This window comes from Gorilla gorilla, chromosome 17, assembly GCF_029281585.2.
Source record: "Gorilla gorilla gorilla isolate KB3781 chromosome 17, NHGRI_mGorGor1-v2.1_pri, whole genome shotgun sequence".
Lineage (NCBI taxonomy): Eukaryota > Metazoa > Chordata > Mammalia > Primates > Hominidae > Gorilla > Gorilla gorilla.
Window position 1 is genome coordinate 84148119 of NC_073241.2, and position 27276 is coordinate 84175394.

Below are 27276 nucleotides of genomic sequence, written 5' to 3' on the forward strand. Positions count from 1 at the left end.
ACATTCTGAATGTATTTGTAATGGTATTGCAATGCCCTTCCTAAAGAGTTAGGGTGGGTCTTTGAATTAAGACAGGGCTTAATCTGGGTTTGAGTTTCATCAAACTGAGAAAACAATTACAAGCCCTCCCAGCTAATCAAACTAGTATATTATATCCTGCGCATCTATATTAATCAATTCATCCTTTTCTAAAATTGTGTTCCTTTCTCCTTGGTACAAGCACCCTCAGAATTCATTCCCATACATGTTTATCACTTTGCTTATACAAATGATGAAGTTTCATATTATTTTTTGGTGTAAGACTGCTTCTCCCTCATTTGGCATTTTGTTGTCCCTACTCCAGGGCATATTGGCATGGGACTAGAGCCATAAGCAAAGGCATTCAACCATGTGGTTAGTATGCCTCCACTGGAATCACTCAGTGCTATTGCATTCAGGTCCTACACACCACCATTCCTGCTGTGAGAGCCTGACCTCCCACTTTTACAGTGGGATCCCACTAAGACATGCATCTGAGAAAGCCCCACAAACAGGAAAGAGGTTTGAATGCTCTGTAACAACATGACTAGTGTTCACCACATTTTACAGGTAGAGAAATGCAAGAAAATGAGAAGTTCTTATTAATTGTATCTTTATCCTAATCGTGTTTTTTAAAATCAATTCTTATAAAACTCATCTCTTCTGTTAAGACTCACACCAAATATATGACTATAAAAATATATTGTTTATAATTGATTTAAAATAAATTGAATGGTTCTAGCATATTCATATTTTATATGAAGTATGTGGAGATTTTCTTCCAGCCACTCAACCTTCAGTAGCAATGAAATCTGTAGCTAAAAAAAATCCATAGAACAGAAACCTACTTATTGTTTATGGCAGCAATACATATTTCGGAAGGAATTGTATGGCTGTAGTATTTAGAATTTTCACATTACTTTAAAAATAGAAATTTACTTATTATAAATAATTATATATTAACATTATTATTAATGAATATTATATACTATCAATATTATATAATTATAATTCTAAATATAATGGAATTATAAAATACAATACATAAATATAAACATACTTATTACATTACTTATTTTAGTATACTACTAGAAATATAATAAAAAATAAAAAATAATTCCTTATAGTCATATAAGCTGTTACCAGATTGATAATAAAAATTGACTAGATCATACAAAAAATTAGCTGAGCATAGTGGTGTGCACCTGTAATCCTAGCTACTCAGGAGGCTGAGGTGGGAGGATCACTTGAGCCTGAGAGACGGAGGTTGCAGTAAGCCAACATCACAGCACTGCACTCCAGCATGGCTGACAGAACAAGACTCCATCTCAAAAAAAAAAAAGAAAAAAAAAGAATAGATCATGTTGCACGTAATTATAAGGTTTATTTATTTTTTATTTATTTTTTATTTTTGTTATACTTAAAGTATAAAACTTAAAGTTTTAGGGTACATGTGCACAACGTGCATGTTAGTTACATATGTATACATGTGCCATGTTGGTGTGCTGCACCCATTAACTCGTCATTTAACATTAGGTATATCTCCTAATGCTATCCCTCCCCCCCTCCCCCACCCCACAACAGGCTCCCATGTGTGATGTTCCCCTTCCTGTGTCCATGTGTTCTAATTGTTCAATTCCCACCTATGAGTGAGAACATGCGGTGTTTGGTTTTTTGTCCTTGCAATAGTTTGCTGAGAATGATAGTTTCCAGCTTCATCCATGTCCCTGCAAAGGATATGAACTCATCATTTTTTTTTGGCTGCATAGTATTCCACGGTGTATATGTGCCACATTTTCTTAAGCCAGTCTATCATTGTTGGACATATGGCTTGGTTCCAAGTCTTTGCTATTGTGAGTAGTGCTGCGATAAACATACGTGTGCATGTGTCTTTATAGCAGCATGATTTATAATCCTTTGGGTATATACCCGGTAATGGGATAGCTGGGTTAAATGGTATTTCTAGTTCTAGATCCCTGAGGAATCGCCACACTGACTTCCACAATGGTTGAACTAGTTTACAGTCCCACCAACAGTGTAAAAGTGTTCCTGTTTCTCCACATCCTCTCCAGCACCTGTTGTTTCCTGGGTTTTTAATGATTGCCATTCTAACTGGTGTGAGATGGTATCTCATTGTGGTTTTGATTTGCATTTCTCTGATGGCCAGTGATGATGAGCATTTTTTCATGTGCCTTTTGGCTGCATAAATGTCTTCTTTTGAGAAGTGTCAGTTCATATCGTTTGCCCACTTTTTGATGGGATTGTTTTTTTCTTGTAAATTTGTTTGAGTTCATCGTAGATTCTGGATATTAGCCCTTTGTCAGATGACTAGGTTGTGAAAATTTTCTCCCATTTTGTAGGTTGCCTGTTCACTCTGATGGTAGTTTCTTTTGCTGTCAGAAGCTCTTTAGTTTAATTAGATCCCATTTGTCAATTTTGGCTTTGGTTGCCATTGCTTTTGGTGTTTTAGACATGAAGTCCTTGCCCATGCCTATGTCCTGAATGGTATTGCCTAGGTTTTCTTCTAAGGTTTTTATGGTTTCAATTCTAACATTTAATTCTTTAATCCACCTTGAATTAATTTTTGTATAAAGTGTAAGGAAGGGATCCAGTTTCAGCTTTCTACATATGGCTAGCTTGTTTTCCCAGCACCATTTATTAAATAGGGAATCATTTCCCCATTTCTTGGTTTTGTCAGGTTTGTCAAAGATCAGATGGTTGTAGATATGCGGCATTATTTCTGAGGGCTCTGTTCTGTTCCATTGGTCTATATCTCTGTTTTGGTACAAGTACCATGCTGTTTTGGTTACTGTAGCTGTGAAGAAAGTCATTAGTAGCTTGATGGGGAAGGAAATAAAGGGTATTCAATAGGAAAAGAGGAAGTCAAATTGTCCCTGTTTGCAGACGACATGATTGTATATCTAGAAAACCCCATCGTCTCAGCCCAAAATCTCCTTAAGCTGATAGGCAACTTCCACAAATTCTCAGGATACAAAATCAATGTGCAAAAATAACAAGCATTCTTATACACAAATAACAGACAGAGAGCCAAATCATGAGTGAACTCCCATTCACAATTGCTTCAAAGAGAATAAAATACCTAGGAATCCAACTTACAAGGGACCTGAAGGACCTCTTCAAGAAGAACTGCAAACCACTGCTCAGTGAAATAAAAGAGGATACAAACAAATGGAAGAACATTCCATGCTCATGGGTAGGAAGAATCAATATCGTGAAAATCGCCATACTGCCCACAATTTGACTTCCTCTTTTCCTAACTGAATACCTTTTATTTCCATCCCCATCAAGCTACCAATGACTTTCTTCACAGAATTGGAAAAAACTATTTTAAAGTTCATATGGAACCAAAAAAGAGCCCGCATTGCCAAGTCAATCCCAAGCCAAAAGAACAAAGCTGGAGGCATCACGCCACCTGACTTCAAATTATAAGGTTTATTGACATTATTTCCCAAAAGTATAGTTTTAAAAAAGTAATCATATAGTATGTGATTCTTTGCTATGATCAAACCTTAATTAGCTAGCTGTTATTTTTATTTTTTTATTTTTTATTTTTTTGAGATGGCGTTTCACGCTTGTCGCCCAGGCTGGAGTGCAATGGCACGATCTCGGCTCACTGCAACCTCTGCCTCCTGGGTTGAAGCAATTCTTCTGCCTCAGTCTCCCGAGTAGCTGGGATTACAGGCATGGCCCCCATGCCTGGCTAATTTTTGTATTATTAGTAGAGACGAGGTTTCACCATGTCGGCCAGGCTGGTCTGAAACTCCTGACCTCAGGTAATCCACCCGCCTCGACCTCCCAAAGTGCTGGGATTACAAGAGTGGGCTACCACGCCCAGTCAACTAGCTGTTATTCTTTACAACTTATATCATCATATATGGCCAAAAAATAAGACAAGATAATTTCCCAAATTATACCTTAAAAAAGAGATAGTTATCTTAACATTGGAGTCCTTATAGTTCTCTTATAAGGAAACAATCATCAAATTAATTTGATAAAAGTGTACTTTGAGAAGGAAAGACATATTTGCTTGAAATTACATTAATCAATGTTAGTTTAGATGCCTGAAAAAAATACCTTATAATTGGTTAAAAGGCCAACAAAGGAATTTAAGATGATTTAATAATCATTCCTGAATATATGACATCACAGCTTGAAGTGTTTGCAGTTTAAAAAGCAGCAAAAGTAACAAAAACACTGGTTTTAGGTAACAGCTTTTGGGAAAATGGAGAAATCACCATATATTCATTTGTACTTATATGGTAAGCCCATATGACACTTTATTTTGCACCTCACCATAAAGCTACCAGCAAAGCAAATATAATTAAACATTTTATATGGATTTTCATATTATACTTATGTCCACACATACAATTATATATGCTAATAAATGACTATATTTATGTATGTGTATTGTCATATGACTTGTAGAAAATGAATTATTCTTTCCTATATGCTTAGTTCTTATTTTTATAACTTTTCTTCTCTTTAACCGGTTTTTAAAATTGATTAAACAATGTTGTAATTATTTCTAAAATTCTGCTTATAGGTTTTTTTTATAAAGATGTCAAATATTCATAGACAGGATCATGGCATACCCACACTACTGTGACTTCTTGGCAAGTTAGGACATTCATCAAGGCTATATGTGAACATCACTCGTGAAATTATTTGGGCCTTTCCCACAGCATGTTCCTCTAACATAAGAAAAAATTAGACAAAATTACAATAATCTCAAATAAGGTCCAAGTATATCTTCATTACACATTCTAAGAAACAGGCAACATGAGGTTGGAACTGGGAAGGTTAAGACCTCACCACAGAGTAGATGCAGATGGTACAATTGTGAAAACATAGCCAGTTTAATGAGCAGATATCTAAAATAGGTCTTTATGTGCTACACATTTAAAGTAATTTGCCAGTAGAAAGTCTCTTAAGCACGTATATATTTCTCAAAGTTACATCTTCATTGTGAAGAAAACTAGCATGGCCTGGAAGTCCAGTCTTATGACTTGTTAGTCACACTGTGAGGTTTTCTCAAACTGGAGAAGGGTGGATTTTTATTTGTGATTAAACAGACTTCTTCACATGAACAGAAAATCAGCAGGAGGTAGAGGCACACCCGTGCATAACTTTCTGGTGAAGCCTTCCCTGCAATCGCAAGAGAAGGGTTACGAAATCTCGGATCTCATCAGTGAGGGGATCAAGTCAAGAGAAATTTTTAAGAGGATAGTGAAGGATGAAAGGCATTATCATGACCAGAAGGTCAGTGACTCATGCTACTAAAGACAAGAGAGAAGAAACCAAATATATTTGTTGCTTAAAGCTTACAAATGCTGGTTTTCTCTTAGAACCCACCTTTATTTTTCCTTCATGTTCTGCACTGCATCCCCCATACCTGGCAGTGTACCAGGCACAAGTTGCTTAATAAATGTTTGTTGAATGAATAAATCATTGTGCAAACCTCTCAAATCTATCTTCATTCTGCATTTCAATTCTTTCTCCACTGCTTATAGAACATTATATTAAAGTATATGCAAATACTTTAATAAAGCATAGTGTTTTCTCTATAGAACAAATATCTTTTGTTTCCTTATGTGTATTTTAAGGGTAATTTAAAATTAATTTTATTTTTATTAAGGTAATACATCTCATAATTTAAAACAAAATCAAAATCTACAGTTCTTGTGGAACAGTGCAGGTCGCTTCCTAAGCCCTGGTCTTAATCCCCACAGGCAAACATTTGACTCTTTTAGCAGCTTTTTAACTGTACTTTTATATGTCTAATTGGTTTGCTTATCCTGCTATTTCTTTATTTAGCAACTTTACACATTATTTATTGATTTTTGTTATGATGATTGAGGGTTTAGCTGTCTTCCCTGCACATATACACAGATAGTCTTTCCCTCTGCCATCCTCCACGTGTAGTTTTATTGTAGTTTAGGGTTAATTCTCTTGTCGGCGTTCCCAACATTTTTATTATGTCCAGATCTGAACAAAGTGGTATTCTATCATAATGTTTCCTTTCTCTTGCAACTTTTTGTTTCTCATGGAGTTAATAATGTCCTTTTAAAATTAGTTCGGCACACTCTGTACCTATTGTATATTATTCACAATTGCCTCCAACTGATCTTTAAGACTGTAACAGAGTGATCTAACTGTGGTAACAACTCTAAAAAATCTTCGTGGCATCATACAATACAAATTTACTTCTGGCTCATGTGGTAGTCCAATGTGTGGCAGCTGAGGTAGCCATGTCACACCCTAATTCAGGTTCATGACTTTTCATCTAGGGGCTTTCATGTCTTCTAGGGGCTTAGAGCTCTTCGTTGGTTCTTCGCATCTGCACACTAGTAAGGGAAGAGGGGAAGTGTGGAGGATCTCAGGGGTTATTTTATGGGCATACCCTGGAAGTGATGTACATGACTTCTGCCCGCAATCCATGAACCAGACCTCAGTGACATGCCTCCCCACCTGCAAGGGGCTAAGAAATGAAATCTAGTGTGGTGCTCAGGAAAAAGAGCAGAACATGGAATCTGGTGAGCACTTCCCACTATCTACTGTATTTTCAAATGCACATGTGTATCAAACAATCTATCATTTTCTTTCCAATTTTTTTTCTTGGAGACATTCCTACTGCAAGCCATCTGTTCACCTCTCTTTAGGCCTGCTTCACACTTATTGCTCTGGAGAATTTATTTTACTGCCTCTTATGTTGGGCCTGCATTTTTGGGGTTTCATCTCTTCCTCTTTCTTGATTTATAAGCTTGTTTGGGGAACTGTTACTTTAAAATGGCACACAGGATGTATATTTTTTAAGTCCTTGCATATCTGAAAATTTTTTAAAATCAAGCTTGGCTGACAGTTTGTCTTGATATACAATTCTAAGTTCAAAATAATTTCATTTAAAAAATGTGAAGGCATTCAAAGAAACTTCTGGATCCATTATTGCTCTTGAGAAATCCAATGCAATTTTTTTTCCTTGTATGTGATCTGCTTTATGTCTCTGGAAGATGTTTTAGGTTTTTCTCTTTATTCCTGCATTTATTTTATCTCGGAATGATATATTTCGATGAGTTTAATTATTTGATTAATTTAAAGGATTGTTTTCCTGGACATTTAGTGAAACTTTTGATCCCCAAAGTTCATCATCTTCATTTCTGATATCGTTTTTGCATTGTTTTCAAATTAGTGTGTTTATCCTTTTCTGCATAGAAATAACTCTTTTCTGGAGCTTTCTGAGATTTCCATTAGTCAGAATTTTTTTCCATTTTTTGAAAATTTCTGCAGCTAAATAGAGAGATTTTTCAACTTAGTCTTCTAACCCATCTGTCAGTTTTTTTTGTAAATGTTGAGTATATTTTCAATTTCAAAAGATTTTTTTCCTGTTTTGTATATAAATTTCTTTTTTATTCATTATCTCTAGGAGCAGGGTAAAAAGGCATGTGTTCAGTTCATCTTGTTGAACCACAAATTACTCTAGTTTACTTTCTCCAGAAAATAAACCTCCAGTCTCCTGGAAGCTGGATTGAGCAGATGGAGGAACTTATGGTTGGTTGATTGTGTGACAGTGGGGAAGGGAACTTTGGGTCCAAGCATTCCAATATACAGACGTATAACCAAACCCCTGTGTTTACCCCACCACCTGGCCTCCTTCTATGCTGAGATTTCTGCCTCCTAGGCCTGAGCCTGCCCAGGTTTTGCAGGAAGAATTGGCTTGCTTTTTACCATAATCTCTCCTGCAGGCATGCAGTGTATAGAATCCTCTGCTCTTCCAAATCAGTTACCACGCCTGCATCTGATTTAGCTTCTTCCAAAATTCATTACAAGTTTATGTGTTATTTTATCTGCTTATTTGTCTTTGTGATTCAATAACATTTAAAAAATTCATTTATTCTTGTAATAAAGCAGTTTGAGGAGAGATGAAATACATGTGATAATCTTGCCATTTGTAACTACACATCACCCCATGTACATTAACATTTACCTCAGTGCCATATTGATTGAATTAGACAGATGTTATGTCTAGTTAAGTTATGCTACATAAACTCCAGGTACAGGAAGACGTTATTACTATTATTATCATGACACACAATGCTGTCACCTTGTTTTCACTGGTTTTCCATTGTTTTTTATTCTGCTGTACCTCTGGTCAAAGTGGCCTTCATGGAGTGGCCAAGCAACATTTCTCTTATGTCTTCCTACTCTTTCCCTTCCTTGGAACCCCTCTTCCCAGGGAAGGAAATATTCCACCACTCTCTGGTGGTGTCACTATGTAACACTACTGGATCTGAGCCTTGGAACCTCGGAGACAGGACTGTATGTGGCAAGTCACTCCAGGAGAGCTATCCCTGCAAGAGTTGGCCCTATAAAGCAGGTGACACACTTTCTAGGGTAAGGTGGCAAGGAGAGTCATCAATAAATGTGTGTGTCAGATTTTCTTATGGCAGGAACCTTTTCTAGAAGTTGCAGTGAGGTAGCACAACACAGTGACCACTATGAGCTCGGCATTCGGGATCAATAGACCTGACTTCCACCTTTTGAACTTCATCACTTTGGACAGATTTACTGCGACTTGCTCAACCTCAGTTACTTCATTCTGAAAATGGAGACAATAAATATAATAGACGCCTTGCCTATTTCACAGTAATGTTGTGAAAGCCAAATGAGATGAAACTCTATTGCATACAGGAAATAATAGCTATTAGGACTAATGTCAGTACTGAACACATGAACTAGATAAAGAATATGGGTTATCATTGTATAGCACAGAGGGTGATTTTAAGTCAATGTGTTAACAGTGGAAAAGATTCAAGGTTCTTATGCTCTTTCTTTTATTTCTGTCTGGGCCCATGGACACACATTTCTTATATACTTAGATATTGCTGTTAAATGCAAAGTAGATTTATCATAAATATAGATTCCAAGCATACATACTTTGAAAATCTACAGTCTGAGCCTCAAAGACTTTTATGCAGTAGATCCAAAATAATTTTTAGGAACTGGATCTTACTTGGGGAGAATGGAATAGATTGTTACCAAAATTATAAGTATAGCCAACACATTCATAGAACTTACTGTGCCAGGCACGTTCTACACACATTACTGATATGAAGTCAATTCTTCACAATAACACTATGAAGGCATTATTATTACTCTTCTTTTCAACTTTCAAGAACATTGAAGGACATAAAATAGAACTTTAATAGTTTCATAATAGAATAGACAGATTTCTATGAGACCAAAATGTTTTCTCTAATATTCCATTTTTCCACTACTTTGCTATTGTTTGTTTTGTGTTTTGTTTGGGCTATTCCTTTGCTCCCTTCTACAAGAAATTCTCTGGGAGCTGATAACAGCAGTGCCTCCCAGATTGTCTCTAGGGCATCGAATAAGAAACAAGTTAAGTAATTAAAATTCAAGCAGTCATTGGCATCTCGTTGTTTACTAACATGAATGCAAGACACAGGTTCGGAACTTTTAAATTTTGTTCACAGAGGAGTAAATCGGTTGTTATTATAATGTACCCAACCTTGTATTCTTACCTTTACTACCAGTCTGTAAATTAGGGATGTCTGAATGTCTCTAAAATGGAATCCCAAGATGGGCAGCCAGGATCTTTGCTTTGTGGACGAATCTAATGTGTTTAGAACACGGCATAGCACATAGTAGGTGCTTAACAAATACTTGTTCAATGCCTCCGTGTGCTCATTATCTTACTTAGTGGTAACCTATTGATCTCTGAAGTGACTTTAGGAAGTGAATTAGGGCTTTGGGAAGTGAATTTGGATGTTGCATACTGATTAATGCATTCATATGAACACATCCTAACTTTTAAAATATTAATTTCTTTCCAACGCCCTCTTTTATTTCCCGAGGCCATCCTCTGCTCCCCACTCGCAATCCCTCGCCTTCACTCCTCGTAGTTAATGAGACACCCCCTCGGAGGAGAGAACGCAATGTCAGGGCCCCGGTTCTCACAGCGCCCTGGGCTCTTTGAATGAGAGACATCAAAGAAAACACAGACAAAAATGAATAAAAATGAGCTCGCTGGTAGGGCTAGAAGCCCCACAGTGTGGAGACTTCATCCCCGAGAGGAGTGTGTTTCTCACTGCAGCAGTTGAGTCACCAGCAAGACTTGCCTGAGGTGAGCTCCGCACATCCGCGTTGGGACTTGCAGACACGCCTTCTTCTCACACAAACCTTACCCAGCCCCGCCGCCGCGGCGGACTCCGAGGGTGGTGCCACCAGCCCTGCCACTCGCAGTCCTGACGTGCAGGGGCTGCGGACCGCCCGGCCTTGGACCCATCCGGAGCCACAGGTTGGAGGAGATAAGTAGCTGTCCCCGTGCTCATCGCCCTGTGGAGCAGATCCTGTCTCCTTGCTGACGGTGGAGCCCGGGAGTTCCAGGGCTTGGGAAGGGGAAGGAAACCTCTCTGAAATCTGACACCTGCTCTCCCGGCAAGGAAACTTCGCAGGCTGGTGAGTTGGGAAGGCGGGCTGCTGCTGCTGGAACGCGTTCCCACCCACCCGGGTGCTGCAGCGCCGGCCTGCGCCGTGAGAAGTGAGGCCTCTGTGTGTGTGTGTGTGCATGTGTGAGTGCGTGTGCACCTTCGATCGCGGTTTCTAGCAGAAATCCTTGCAAAGAAGACAGTAGTGATGTGTGCTGCACGGATGGCATGGGCCAACTCGACCTGGCTCTCTTTGAGTGTTTGCTTATCAAACAGCTGGTTACCACCAAAAAAAGCAAAAAGAAAAACAAAAAGCCTAGGCACAGCAGTGCCAATTTCCTTTCATTTGCATCTCAAAAAACAATCAAAATAATGAATAAGAAAAAGCATGGATGACGATGTGCTTAGAGTTTCATTCCAGGAGGAGCGACTTAGTGAGGCAAGCCAGGAGAGCAATAAGACATTTATATGCACTTCCTTAGATGAAATAGCCACAGAGACCTTAAGAGTACTTTCTGTTTTCCAATTTTTTGCTCTGTTACTTTCGAATTCTGATCTAAGTGTCGCACCAACTAGGGTATATGTGTGCATGTGTGTTCACCCAACTGGTCACAATAAATTAGCTTTCAAGACTTTCCCACCCAATGCAACATTAATTAAGCCTCTGAAAACTACTGAAGTAGGTGAACTGTAAGCAGAGACTGCATTCCTAGGAAAAAGCTGTGTTTGGTTAGAGCCTTCACACCTGTATCATGTTTTGTGAGTTTTTCATGTCAAGATGTAAAGCTAAGGGTATGTAATTCCAGTTGTTTTAAACTGCACATCATTAAATTAAGCCCAAAGTAATAACATATAATTTCAAGGTTATTAACAACAAAATTATTGTTTAATATAATACAGCTCTGAATTTTGATTTTGTTCTGTTTGTAAGAAAAATGTCTACAGTTCTCAATATTTAGTTATATTCACACGTATTCATTCATATATAGAATATACAGGGTTTTATGGTTATAACTTTTGAAAAGTTGAGGGAAAAGATAGACTTAAGCATTAATATAAACTCAGATATTTAAGTTTAATGAATTTTCAAGCTGCTGTAAAGTCCATATTGCAGTGATGAAGAGAGAGACATACCTGTCATGTGCCATTGTCCCTCAAATAGTTATTTTTCATAGTTTCCTAGCATAATCCTCTACCCAGATGGGGTCAGCCATCCTTGAAGGCAAGAGGTGATTCCTACCAATGACCAAAAAAGGGTAATCTTGACAGATAGTTTAATATTAATAGAGCTTTTCTGTTTCAGAATTGACTATGGCCTCTTATACAGTGTTACTGTCATTGCTTTCGAAAGGAAAACAAAACATAGCAGATAAAACTGGATGAGCCTGTTCTCATAGTTGCCAAGAAGGGATAAAGGGAATCTGTTGAATGTAAGCAAACCACAGTTCCCCTTTCTCATAGGTCATTTCTGGAACAGGCATGTTTGACCCAATAGGGAAGGTAACCCTAATATAATTGATCTTCTTGGTAGAAGATCTGTTGGTATGCCAGTTTACACTACAACTGTATGTTGGTTTCAGAATTGCTGTTCATTTATTTCACTGTTTTTCTGGAAAAATGGAAGTTATCCAAATGTCCAGGTAGTTCAGAATAGAAACCTGCTCCTTTCCCACCCTCACTCCTGCAAATTTTTGGTTAGGTTTTTGGGCTCTCAGATCAGTACGGCATGAAATATAGAACAATTACTCATATAAAACTCATCTCACAATCCAGTTTCTTCAGTTGATTCATCAAGGCAGGTTGACCAATAGTTCAGCTCTTAAGCAAGTAATTGTAATGTTGAGATGCAAGGAAATGATTTCAATAAAAACAGACAGGACAAATCAGGTGTTTCCCATGAAGAATATGTCACTTTCTAAAGATGGCTGCCAAATGGGAATGATTTTTTTTTAAATTCATTATTAGGTATATACGGGCTTAAGTATATCCTATAGAAGTAGGAAGCAGCAACATCACTACGCATAATAACATACCTATTGTAAACCCCAAATATGGAGTTGATAGTATTACTCAATTTCTTTCACACCCTTTGCAATCATTATTCATGTTCTCCAAATATTAACCTCCCATTGGCACTCCTTAAATAAGACAAACTTGTCTAGATTGCCAATAAGGAGAGTAACACTCTGTTTATCAAATGGCCAAAAAAATCTTAAATAAATTTTGTCTTTTTAACTAAACAACTGCTCAATATATTGAGATAATTAAGTTGCTTGTTCATTTGTTCAACAAATATTTGTTAAGAGTGTTATGAACTGTTCAGGGCTCTGTGTGGACAGAAGTGGACCAAAATTCCTGACCTTGTAGAGCTTATCTTTTACCAGGGAGACAAAGACCAACCTAGATAAGCAGGGTGAGTCTATGGCACAGTAGCAAGAAGTGCTCAGCAGAGAGTATAAAGCCGAGGAGGCATGCAGAAAGTGTCAGTGGCTGGTGTCAGGGAGGACTGAAATTCTAGATCAGATGCCCAGGAAAAGCCTCACTGAGATGATATTTTAATATCAATCAGAGGCAAGTAATGGAATGATCCATGTAGATATGTGGAGGAAGAGCATTCTAGATTGAAGCATTCTGGCATCTTTCAGGAACAGCAAAGAAGCCCATGCACCTGGCACAGAGGGAGTGAGATGGGGGTAGCAAGAAATGGGGGAGAGGAGATAATGGGGACAGGTCTTGGAGGACTTTGAAGGTCCTAATGAACATGTTGGCCTTTGTTTTTTATTCCAAGTAAAATGACAAAACACTATGATTTAGATATAGCCCGTTGAACATTTTTCAATAAATATTTACTGAGCATACTATGAACTTTAATATTCTGCTAAGCCCTGTGGATAACAGATGTTAGTGAGATATACGAGGCCTCTGCTGTCATGGATGTTATATCTGGGGTTTGGAAAGAGACGGATAAGTAAATAAACAAATTAGTAATTCTGGAACTTTTAGTGATACTAAGAAAAAAAAATGTTAAAGGGTAATATAATGAGAGTGACCTGAAGGGGACTGTGTGATTTGGTGGTCAAGAAAAGCCTCAGGGGAGGCGATTTTTTTTTTCTTTTTTTTTTAACTGAGACAGAGTCTTGCTCTGTTGGCAGGCTGGAGTGCAGTGGCACGATCTTGGCTCACTGCAACCTCCACATCCCGGGTTCAGGTGATTCTCCTGCCTCAGCCTCCTGAGTAGCTGGGACTACAGGCATGCACCACCATGCCCAGCTAATTTTTGTATTTTTAGTTGAGATGGGGTTTCACCATGTTGGTCGGGATAATCTCGATCTGCTGACCTCATGATCTGCCTACCTTGGCCTCCCAAAGTGCTGGGATTACAGACGTGAGCCACCGTGCCTGGCCAGGTGATGTTTTTAAAAGATCACTCTGGCTTCCTTGAAGAGACTAAGTCGTAGGGTGACCAGAGTAGAAGAGAATCCAGTTAGGAGGCTATTCCAGTAGACCAACTACAACAGTGGCAAAGATTAGGGTCAGAACAGTGGCCACCAAGAGAAGTAGATAGATTCAGGAAACATTTGAAGGCAGAGCTGACAGAACTTACTAATAAATTGGATAAAGGTGGAGGTGAAGAAAAGAAAGAACCAAATGATCAACAGGATTCCTACTGAAAATACTGGGTAGACAGAAGGCCATTTCCTAAGATGGATAAAACTAGGGAAGAAACGGTTTTAATGGGAAATGAAGAATTTATTTGCAGCCTTTTGAAGCGTTTTTCAACATCCAAGTGGAATTATCAGCTTGGGCTTTTGCATATATGAATCTGGGGCACCTAGAGGACATCATAGCTGGATATAGAAATTTGAGAAGCAAGTGGCTATGGATACTATTTAGAGTGATAGCCTTGAGGACATCACTGAGAGAGAGATTACAGAGAAAAAATTGGGGCTTGAGGACGCAGCTCTGGCTTATTCGGACATTTGGGACCTTGCATGGGAGGAGTCAGTAAAAAGCCATTCAAGTGAAAGGCAAACCGGAAGAGAGTGTCATCATGAACCTAAGCCAGGATGTTTTTTTAGGATGAAGGGTGTGGTCAATGGTGTCAGATAGGGCCAAGATAAACAGTGAGATGAGGACAGAGAAGTGATGATTGCATGTGGCGGTGTGGAATCATTGGCAGCTCGGGAAAGAGATGGAGTTCTCAATATAAGATATTCAGAAAAACTAACTTTAAAAAATTCTGAAAATAGCATTTCACCTAATTCTAAAGAGAATTGAAAAGAGGCCCCCAGAAAAACTCATGAGGCTACGTACATAGAAGCTCTAATAAATTCAATTTTTTAAAATGACTTGTAGAACAGATGAATAAAGGAAACATATAATTAGAAATACTTAACGAAGGTGTTGTCTGAGCTGTGAGCATAGTTTGAAGAAGAGTAATGCACAGTGAGCCGAAGCTTGGGAAAAAATGCTCAGGAGAGCGAAAGATTATTTTCACATTGTTTGAAACAAAGCAGTGAATAAAGAAGGGTCATCTCCCTCTTCTTTCTTTTCTTTTTTTCTTTCTTTCTTTTTTTTTTTTTTGAGATGGAGTTTCTGTTGCCCAGGCTGGAGTGCAATGGCACGATCTCAGCTCATTGCAGTCTCCCTCCTGAGGGTTCAAGCGATTCTCCCACCTCAGCCTCCCAAGTAGCTGGGATTACAGGCATGTGCCACCACTCCAGGCTAATTTTTGTATTTTTAGTAGAGGTAGGGTTTCACCATATTGGCTAGGCTGGTCTTGAACTCCTGACCTCAGGTGATCCGCCTGCCTTGGCCTCCCAAAATGCTGGGATTACAGGTGTGTACCACTGCACCCGGCCATGAATCCCTCTTCTTTCTACTTGAAAGAAAATAGCCTTCAAAATGGAAGGTCTGGACAACACCAAAAGAAAATTAAAATCAAAGAAAGCTGAGAAGTTATTGTGACTGCAAATAACTTCTTTAAATGAGAAAGACTAATGGCAGAAGTTGTCAAGAGGACCTCTGTGAGGAAAGGGCATTTCAGTTGAGACCTAAAGGTTGCCTGGTTGCTAGTCAGGTGAAGGGGTTGAGAAAGAACAAACCAGACGGTGCAAAAGGATTTGCTGAATTCTTAACCTGGGAAAGAGCTTGGAGCGTTCAAGAAACTGAGAAAAGGAGTTTGGAGAATGGAAAGCAGGTGGCAGAGAGAGGCACAAGGTGAGTCTGGAGGCACCAATGGGGAAGAGTCATTGCAGAAATTGGACAAGACCAGTGAAGATCAGGAAGTGCAGCAACCTAAAACTTACTTGTCAGAGCTGTTATAGAGATGGCTTCTACTGGGAGGTTGAACTAAACAACCCTCAAGCTCTCATCCAAAGCTATAATCCTACAAATACAAGAACACAATTTGTTTAATATTTGATAATGTGTTCTAGATTTTTTAAATTAAGAATTGATAGTGAAAGTATAGTTATAAAATATAAAACAGATAAAAGCAAATTAAGTAGTAGCTGCCATATAAAGCAAATGTTTAATATCCAGAAAAGCAGGAAAAACGTTTCTAGGTAGCTACAGCTGTATTCAAGGATACCAAGACCCACTCACATAATTTTGGGAACAGTTTCATAGAAAGGAGATGTAGACTTCATATATTGGTGGGATTTAAATCAAACCAGTAGGAAATCTATTATTAGTCAAATATTGCTAGTGTTGAGTGGTGTATAACTATAGACAGGGCATTCAGTCTCCTTAAGGATCTTGATTTTCTCCTGTGTAAAATAAAAAGTAAGGGTTGATTATTTTAACATCCCTACTGTTCAGCTCTAGACTTGGGCAACACATAATTCTTGTTTGATGTTTACTTCCTTCCTTCTTTCCTTCTTTTTTCCTTTTCTTCCTTCCATTTATGTGTCTATCCCTCTAGATAGATGATAGGTAGAGATAGATAAATAGATAGATAACCTTAGATCTACCTAAGATTATCTTTATGTTATACATAAATCTGTGTGCATAAGTGTATATATATATGTGTGTGTGTGTGTGCATATATGTAAACATGGAAGAAGAGATAGAAACATATGAACTCTATAACAGAGGGAAAATTTCATTTTAAAACGTTTAGGGAAAAAGCACAAGACTTTATTTTAGTCCTCTTTCTGGCTTCATTCTAGCACATAAATTTATTTTCAATCATATTGAACTTGGGGTCAACTTAATCTGTTTTCTTCTTGTTTCTCTCCTTAACTTGCTCAGAAAAAAAAATGAGATTATGTATTAAATCTGACCTGAAGCATATACCAGAACAATAATAATTAGTAAAAGCAAAATCAGCTTGTATTATATTTGCCCAATCTAACTTAGGCAAGGTAATCAGAGCCTGAGAAGTTCATTAAATGAATTATTCAGTTCTTATGGTCTATTATTCAAAGTATATTATTTTCATAAACAAAATAGACTGTTGATAAGTGTTCCTGTACATATATAAATATTAAAAATACAAAATGAAATTAGATTTTTCAGAGGGAAAGAGAAACTAGTCATGTCTTAGTGCCTTTGAAAAAGTAGACACCTTTTCTAATATTAAGAGGTGCCACATATTGACTCAGGTGCCTCCTTAGAGTAACTTAAGCCTCTAATTTTCTGGAACTTTCTCCCAAATGCTGCAAAATATGGGAGCAATGCAACCTGTTTGCTAATTTATTAATTCTTTAAGCGAACTAAAGATAGATATCACAACTAACTGTATGGAAACTGTAATTCCCAGTCCGTATATCTATCCCTCTCTCACTCAATCTTTGATCTTAATCTTCCTAAGGTTTGTAACATCTATTCTCAAATACTGCCTCTCAAGGTTTGGAAGTAAACGCTTCTATTAGGAAGAACCTAGGAAACAACACTGCAAAACATATGTTATAGGAAAAAATTGCTGTAATGAAAATATTCTCATATTTATAACCGAGGGTTAAAACTTAATAAAACAGACTTAAATAAATAGGCCATCATGTTTGAAAAGTCTATTCTTTAATCTTCAGTTGGAAGCGAGATACTAGTTGATGAAGCCTGCATAGCAGTAATAGTAATAAGATGAAATGAGCAACTTTGGGTTTTCTTTTCTTGTGTAAAGTCACTAGGCCATCATCAGGTGCTACTTATTTTGAAATTGGCCTGTACAATCTCCCCACATCTCCTTTGCTGTATTTTATTTTTTCACTTACCTACTAGGAAAACCAAGAAGACAAAAGTAAAATGCACCCAGCAAGTACTCACTAGTATTGTTTCTGAACACGCTTAATTTGGGTGCCCTCAGGAATGTACGTACTTGATGAGAATTTATGCATCTGTGATTACAGAGCAGCTTATATTTAGATAAAGGTGAGGAGGAGATGAAAAATGGATAAAGACAGAACATACTGATCACTAGGTGCAGGTACACCAACCTGCAGGCTTTGTGTCCTCTGTAGACTTGGAGAAACCTTGCTGGGCATCTGTTTTCTGTGCAAGCTCTGAGGAAGTCATAAAATTCTACATTGCGGTTTTCTTTGGAAAGTGATTAAATGATAATAACTGAGTTGCTTTGAAGATGAATTTCCCTCAAATTATATTGTTATTCTGCTTCCCAGCAGATCTTCTTATCAAGTGTATTTTCCATGGTTCTGATTCCTTACAGTTTTCACCCTCTCAAAGTTCACTTTGACTTTTAAGGTAGACTTATGCATGAGGCCAGGGACCCAGAAACCAGTTTCCCATTCTTCAGTTCTAGATGGTATTAGATTCTAGTGATTTTAGTAAAACAAAGCCTTCAAGGTCTAAGTAGTCCAGAGCAGTGAGGTTGATTCTTAAAATCAATATCGTAAATATTGAGACACATGAAGGTATAAGCTTGGCAACTTGAGAACAGAGAACTAACTCAAAATAGAAAAGGAACAATTAAAATTCATAAATATTAACTATATGTTTAAAGAAAGATGTTCTGTTTGCATTGCAATATTTTATAGCCAGTAGAATATTTTTGTCTTATTTTTCAGGAATCATGTTTTCTAAAAGTGTGTAGACATTAAAATCGGAGGATTTAAACAAAAAACTGCTTTCTAATTGGTGTTTTCCACAGTAAACATGCATTGTGCATAGTCACTTGATCCGAAAGATGAAAATAAGAAATCCAAGAATTAATGACATTCTTCAAGGAGCAAAATTTCTGCCTGTTGTAGGACATTATAAACATTAGGAAAAATGTTAATTGGTTAAAGCTGATGATGTTATTACAACAAAAGACCTGGTCAACATGTTAAACCTGACAATACCAATTTAATCTCTGGTATAATTTTTGTCTATCTGATTTTTTGCTTAAAACATTCATTAAGTGCCTACTATCTGTCAGGTCATATTAGGTACTTTAGTTGTAATTGTCAGTAAGATATAGTTCCTGCTCTTAAAGAACTTAGAATCTAGTAAAATAGAGAGTTATATGAGCAGATAATTTTAATGTAACTTGATAAGTTTTCAGTTAGTGGTTTGAAGGCAGTATTACGGTAATAAAGAGGAAGATAAATTTAAGGAGGTTAAAACTGTAGAGAGATCAGTGAGGAGTGGCAAATACAAAAGGTCTGAAATTGTAAAGTTGGAGAAGATAAGTTATATTAATATTAAAGAAATAATTAGCAAGGGTGGGCATTAACCAGACATTGGGGGAAAGGAGAAATTATTATAAAGTCTAAATTTCTGGCTGTACTAAGGCAATAGATGGATAAATAGTGGTCCTCAAAATTGAAATCGGGCATACAAAAGGAAAGGCAGGTTGGGGGAGGAAGAAGAAGTGCATTTGAGATACCTGTGGTTATTCAGTTGCATACGTTCAAGAAAATGACTCTTGAAATCTAGACCTCTCAGGAGAGGTCAGGCTGGTGATAATGACTGGGAAATGCAGGCACACGGGTGATCTCCAAAATCTATGAGACCAAATGCCATCTGTCAAGGAGGTCCTGGAAAGAAGGAGTTGGAGTAACCATAAGAGAGGAATAATTATTTTCTTTATTTTCTGCAAGCACTACTCTGCTTTGGCTAATAAAGACATTTAAGTTCTGGAAGGACTTGGGGAAAATTTAAGGTTATATATCTAATTAAATATATGTGTATATATATGTATTTATTATTAAAATCATTGTTGTTAAATTGAAGGACATAATAAATATGCCTGTAGCTTCTGTGGGGGCAATCACTAAGTAATGTTTCCTTCATGCATAATTCTTTTCACCTATGTTCTCTCCCAACCCACCCTGTGAAAAATGACAAGTCGTGTCTCAATTAGGAATATGTTCTAGTACTAGAGATTGGGAACCCAACAGAAAGTGATTGAATCAAGTGATTCTGGCTCATTAATATCATGCTGTAATAATTGATGTACAGCCAATGTTAGTTTAAGTGCAAATTAACTCCCATTCTCTTCACTTTAATTAGTAGCTTTGTTCTAGCTCTGCTGACACTAAATTGATCACACTTTTATCCTCAAGATCTACTTACCAAAGCATAACAAAAGTATCTTGATGTTCTAAAAAAATTACAGAATAATTGTCTAGTAATGAGTATTTGTGTAGATTCCAATAATATGTAAAATATTGTCAAGAAATTGACTTGAAAAACACATCAAATGATTGACCAAATTTAGGGAAAGTTACCTTGTCTCTTCTTCTGCCTCTTCTCTTCCCCTTCTTCATCTCCATGTTAATATTTTTTTTCTAGTCCACTGTTTGAAAAAGTTTGGGGAATATTCTATTACATTTATAAAAATTCTTTATACCACCATCTGGGTGCTTCACACTCTCCATCACAAGTATTTCTGACGATTTAATAATTAGTATGAGAACATATTGTATGCCTACTTGTTCGATTGAGATATTCTCTGTGTTCTTTTTGGATTTCAGGTGTATAACACTTTCTTTGTTATGGATCCATCATTTGAGACATCTAGTTCTGAACAAATATGTTTTTCATAAAAGCTCCCTATAATATGGCAATGTCTGAGTTATTTCTGTTGTGGAGATCATAGATGGAGAACATTTAAATGACTCTTACGAGTTAGACACATGCCTACAAATATTCCAGGCAAGATTTCTGATACAATCTTGTGGTCTTTAATTTTTTTTTCTTAAGCATTTGGCTACTTATATTATTCACTAAACTAGTATCCAACTGCTGATCTTCTATGTTATCCCCATCTGTAAATTGATCAACCTTTCACATTATTTTGGGAAATATCAATGTGTTTTTTCTTGTGTTTTGTTAGTAAGTAAGCTAACATTATAGGGACAAATCTCTTGTTTTGTAAAGAGTATATGGACTTATATGAGACAGTAATAATAAATATGGAAAAAGGACACAAATATTGCTGGAAAAGAAGTCCTCCTACAACTTATGATGAACACTTGTGAATCATTTTAAATAATGACTATTTGACATGGTTATCAAGGGTGAAAATGTGCATTGATGTTAAACCCTTGACTAAAGACTGACAATAAGCAACCCTGTTTTCAGCTTCAAATTATTATCAGCAAAAGCATACATTCATTGAATATAACAGGGTTCAAGTCTAGGCTATTGTGTAAGAAAATCAAAAGTTGTAGTAATTTTGACTTTAATGGGAACAGTTTTGCAAATTCTATTTTTTCCTACTACTGCTTTCTCTTTGGAATAAGTTTTTACGTATAACTTGCTAAGATTACAAGACCTTTGTGCCGTAAATATACACAGCATGGAAAAGATGAAAGAGAGTTAAAGTAACAAACATTCTCCCATTGTAGCCATAATCTGATTCCAGTTTTAGGTAACCCAATTACCAAAATCAGCCCAAGGAATGGTTTCAAGGCACAACTGAACTAGGTGATGCAGGCAACAGTTAGGTCTTCTCCAAACCACAGGGTCCCAAGGACAAATAAATATAAGGGCAGAAAAGTAAAGGTTTCTTATCTACTAAGGTCCTATTTCTTTGTCCTGATGTACTATCTAGCACCCCCAGATGCTGAGAGTATACCTAAAATCCAATACTAATTAAGAAAAGTCTAAGAAGTAGACTGAATGGTGAATATCTTTTTGCTTTTTTAGCAGCAAATATCACTTCATTACTCTGACTTTAAAATTACCCTGTACACACGGGTCAGAAATGAATTTATACTAGAATTACAGGAGTAAATATTTTTATGAAATTTATTCCATTGATGTTTCCAGAAGTACATTTACACTATAGCATAATGCCTATACATAAGTCAGTAACATTATAAATAATAGTTGCTTTGTCATGACACCTTATTAAGGAAGAAACAAAAGATGCTTTATTGCAGACTTTGTGAAGAAATAATATATCCTCAGGTTCTCCTACTTAATTGGAAATAATGAAGCTTTTTATAAGGCCAGACATTCTCTGTGGCTCCTATAATTCTGTCTGGGCAAATAATGTTATGACTTGTCTATTTTATCATGAAGGTAAGATTGTCTTCTTGAGTATCTTTCATATTAATTGAGGGTAAAGTTCTTTCCTTGTAGTACAAATCATGGGTAAAATTAATCTTTCTTAGAACTTTATTTCAGAGCCCATCTTTCTTTCTTTTGATGTTTTTCTACAGCGCTTAGTGCCATTTTGCAGCCCCCAAGCTAGGAAATCAATGATTTGTTGGCCAGTCTTTCTGATAAATTAATTTCTGCTAAAGTAGTTATGACTAAAAACAGCTATAAATTACTGTTCCCAGTAAATATATTTGCTTGTTTACATGTAACAAAAATCCAAAGTCATGCCTAATGTTAGAGGCTCCAGGCTTAAAAATAGAGTTGTACGAGAAGAATTTGGGGCAAAAATAACTTTATCAGTAAAATCTAATGTGACCCATGTGGATGGCAGTGCTATGGCCTGGAATTTCTGGAGCAGCTACTGCTTTAAATATTCCATTACACTGGCAGATTCAGGGTTAAATAAATAATAAATATTTAACAAGTTAAATAAATGTTTTGATCCATAGTTCTGAAAATATGGTCACTATCCTCTCTTGTAGAAAGGGCCTTTTGTCTTCCTCCTGTAGAGTTTCTAAGTCCATCCTCAGGAAGGGAATTTCATAGAATTTGAGGCTCATTCACCAATACTGTCAACAACACTTGACTGGGTATCTTTGACAGTAAGTTCTCAGTTTCCCACCTATTTAACATCTAAAAGTACAGATAGCCAGCTGGGCACGGTGGGTGGCTCAAGCCTGTAATCCCAGCACTTTGGGAGGCTGAGGCAGGTGGATCATGAAGTCAGGAGTTCGAGACCAGCCTGGCCAACATGGTGAAACCCCGTCTCTACCAAAAATACAAAAATTAGCCGGGCATGGTGGTGCACACTGTAATCCCAGCTATTCGGCAGGCTGAGGCAGGAGAATCGCTTGAACCCAGGAGGCAGAAGTTGCAGTGAGCTGAGATCACATCATTGCACTCCAGCTCTGGGCAACACAGCAAGACTCTGTCTTTGGGTGGGGTGGGGGTGAGAGGGGCGGGGGGGTGGGGGAGGTGGGGGCAGGGGCGGGAAAAATACAGATAGTCCTCCCCATCCATGGGTTCATTATCCATAGATTTAGCCAACTGCAGATCAAAAGTATTTGGGGGAAAAAATAAATTATTGCATCTGTCCTAAATATGTACAGACTTTTTTCTTCTCATTATTCCCTAAACAATATAGTATAACAACTAGTTACATAGCATTTACATTGCATTAGGTATAAGTTATCTGCAGATGGTTTAAAATATATAGCAGAACATTATATGCCAATACTATACAAGGATTTGAGCACCTGTGGATTTTAGTATCCACTGAGGGTCCTTGAACCAATCCCCCATGAACACTGAGAAACTACTGTATATGTAAGTAGATTGAGCTGGTGAATTGGCAGATGCTGTGGTAATTCTGCAGACTAAAGTGTTAGTAACTGATCAACTAGCCTGAGCATTTTTCCATCGAGAATGGTGACATTATTTTCTAAGCCAAATTTAGCCAACTACCAGGATAAGAGGTGGGCTCATAAATAACTGTAGGTTCAGCAAACAGGTCCACCGTTGTAAACTAAATGGCCAACGTCAAAGATGTATGATAGCAAAAGATCTTTTGGTTGATTGCACCTTAATAATTTTAGAGTAATCATTAATGCTATATTGCCTCCTGAGTCATTGCCTTCAGAAATAAGACACCAATATACTATTCAGTCCAATTTCCAGTCGTCCAGCCTAGAAAAATAGACTCAGTACATAGAATAAAATGGCTCACAATTAAGGATTTAGACAATTCACAGGGATCACAGACAACAGCTTGACTCCTTAAAAACATCTTATTAATTAAGCTAAATGGAGTCCAGTATTTGCCACATGAACATGTGTGTGTGACTGTGAAGGAACAAGTGAGGTCAAATGTCTAATGGCAGAAGACGGCTATGTGAGGAATAGCTCTAAACTAAACTAATTCGTTCATCACAGGGAAATTTAGTTCTGGTTTTCTATCTGTACTTGGCTTATCTCCAAATGATAATTTCAAGTCAGAGAAATTTAGAAAACGAATGTGGAATTGGTTTTCCCACTTATTTGTAAGAAAAGATACGTAAACAGTTTCTTGCTTATTCTAGCACAAGGAAAGCCTAGATCAGATAAAACTATTGATATTCTTAGAGAGAATTTATGGGTTTTTCTTACAGAACCGCTAGAGGACTTAAAGAACTGCACCAAAATAGTTTCCAGTCTTACTTCAAGGGCATACGGTTTTGAACTATTTTTCAGAAAAGATTTCTGTAAAGCTTTATGTATAAAAGAAAATTTGTTTTAACATTTTCAAGTAATTTTAAGCATAACTAGGTTTATCAGGACATTCTCAAGCCCATCAAAGTTTAGAAGATAATATCAAGAAAGATAAACAAGATAACCTTATATATTAATAGGATAGGTAGAAATCTTTTTCCTATGCGTCAAAGCAAAAATCAAAACATTGACTAAAATAAATTTTAAGACACATCTTGCTGTTATGTCTTATCTATCTACTCTCAAGAACAAAATGCTTATTTAAAAACATTCTTAGTCTGCAGGGCTGCTGCAACTAATTTCACCCTCCATCCACTAGTTTCAGACAAAAGTATTTGTTGCAAGTTTCTTGAATTTATGCAATATTATTATTTTTGACATGGAGTCTCATTCTGTTGGCCAGGTTGGAGTGCAGTGGTGGGATCTCAGCTCACTGCAAGCTCTGCCTCCCGGGTTCATGCCATTCTCCCGCCTCAGCCTTCCTAGTAGCTGGAACTACAGGCGCCTGTCACCACGCCCAGCTAATTTTTTTGTATTTTTTAGTAGAGACGGTGTTTCACCGTGTTAGCCAGGATGGTCTCTATGTCCTGACCTCATGATCCGCCCACCTCAGCCTCCCAAAGTGCTGGGATTACAGGTGTGAGCCACCGTGCCTGGCCAATAATATTATTTTTTAATGGACAGGCAACATAAACTTCTATAAAGTAAATCGCTGTCTTTCAAATTCATTTGTACCATTGTCACTGGATATTGTGTCAGCAAGGAACATAACCTGCATGGAATTTTTAGTAAAAATATCTCTGATTGTTGAAGTTCAAGAAGGCACTACAATAAATTACAATAAATTAATGCCCTGTAGAGTTGATATTTGTTAAAGCTTTGTGGTAATAACATACATATAAGTTTAGATTTTCAATAAAACTCATTTTTTTTAGCAGTGCCAACATATTCTATATTAAGAAGATGCTTCTTTCTGACTCACTGCAAAGAGAATTTACACTTGAAGAGTCATTTTTAAGAGTGTCAGGAATATATCTGCACCCATCTCTGCTGTTTCCTCTCCTGATTCTCCAGGGACTAAGGGTGATATTAAACACATTGAACAACTAGCACGACATCTGCTGATCAATCAAAATAAACCACACTGGTGTGTTCCGGCTGCATATCAGCTGGGCCAAGGGTCTGATGTCAACCTATTATAAAAGAAAGCAGAGCAAACTGGCCTATTTGGAAATCAGATGCATTCTAACTTTCAAGTCAATCTACTTGATTCTAACACTTTAATGTATCATAATAACATGAGGATTATTTCTATTCTTCTAAAACGGAAAATGTTAATATAAAGTCTTTTCTGAAATGTTTCTTCAAATTGTATAAAATTTGGCCAAATAACAAGATCAAAACATTTAACATTAAAAATAATGAATATTTGGGCAACGGTCCCTCCTACACTGTAATCTGTAGGTTGGTTACCCATCCAAACAAGTTTAGGACCACAGTCCAAACAAAGGACAGGAAGGGTAAGAGCCACAGAACTAGAAGAAAAGCCATCCCATAACCCTGAGATGGCTGCAGGGAGGAGGAGAAGAGTGTCATATTAATCAGGGTGGGGTCTGAGATAATAAGGGTGCCACTTCGAGAACTGAGCCAAGTTCATGAATAAAACACAACATATAGATATAGTTTTTCAATATATCAATATCTTCTGAGGGATATGACTGTGGGAAGAGACAGTGAATTAGCCAATCACCCTGACAAATGATTATGAGTTAAAATTTCTAAGGAGGTCTGTGGTGCAAATAATCCTAAAAATTTTCACTAAATGGAAGATCTGCGAGGGTTAAAGTTGAAGGCAATCCCAGTACAGACAGAAAATTTACTGAATTTTCACTTCATGAACTAACGTAGTTTTCATTTTGAGTTACTTTTATCTCTTCTTTCTTTCTTTCTTTCTTTCTTTCTTTCTTTCTTTCTTTCTTTCTTTCTTTCTTTTTTTTTGATACACTCTTGCTCTGTCGCCTACTGGAGTGCAGTGGCACCATCTCGTCTCACTGCAAACTCTACCTCCCGGTTTCAAGTGATTCTCCTACCTCACCCTCCTGAGTAGCTGGGATTGCAGGCATTAGCCACCACACCTGGGTAATTTTTGTATTTTTAGTAGAAATGGGGTTTCACCATGTTGGCCAGACTGGTCTCAAACTTCTGACCTCAAATGATGTGCATACCTTGGCCTCCCAAAGTGCTGGGATTATAGGTGTGAACCACTGTGCCCGGCCAAATTTAGGTCTACGTCTTACAGAATAGATCCCTGAGATACTGAGAATCTACTATGTTGCAGCATCCTAAATAAATGAGCTGATCTGCTTCTTTTGTCCTACAAATTTCACATGTTTATTTTCCAGCCTGCCTTTCTACCAGTTTTCGCCAGTTGGGTGTCTTTATGTGGGTGTTGCTGTGAAAATGGAGGTATAGGGAGGGAGTTGGCTCTTTCAGGTTTAATAAAGTTTTTCATCATCAACACTAGAAATATGACATCAGGTTTCCTTCAGAATCCGATGTGTCGACTGTTACTAACAATTTGGCCAAAGCTTCTTATGTATTAGGCTACTTTTCTCTAAGACGTATTAGCATCACAATGCCCACTCACATGGCCTGATGTATTTGTCTAGGTGTAGGGTAAAAATCTATTTAGGACCTGTTGCAGTGGCTCATGCCTGTAATCCCAGCACTTTAGGAGGCCGAGGTGGGAGGATCACCTGAGGTCAGGAGTTTGGGACCAGCCTGGCCAACATGGTGAAACCCCATGTCTACTAAAAATACAAAAATTACCCCGGTGTGGTGGCTAATGCCTGTAATCCCAGCCACTCAGGAGACTGAGGCAGCGGAATCACTTGAACCCAGGAGACAGAGGTTGTAGTGAGCCAAGATCTCGCCACTGCACTCCAGCCTGGGCGATAAGTGAGACTCCATCTCAAAAAAAAAAAAA

General features: G+C 37.4%; 1 protein-coding gene across 3 annotated transcripts in view; it reads left to right on the top strand.

Annotated features, from left to right (window-relative positions):
* Positions 1-27276, top strand: part of RAB27B (RAB27B, member RAS oncogene family) — a 176348-nt gene that overhangs the window by 98970 nt on the left and 50102 nt on the right. Inside the window, exon 1 of one of the 3 annotated variants that reach the window (XM_004059450.5) lies at positions 10211-10518. The exons of the other annotated variants lie outside the window; for them this stretch is intronic. The gene's annotated coding sequence lies outside the window, so the exon portion shown is untranslated. Of the gene's footprint in view, positions 1-10210; positions 10519-27276 lie in introns of those variants that run through there. 3 annotated transcript variants of the gene reach the window in all.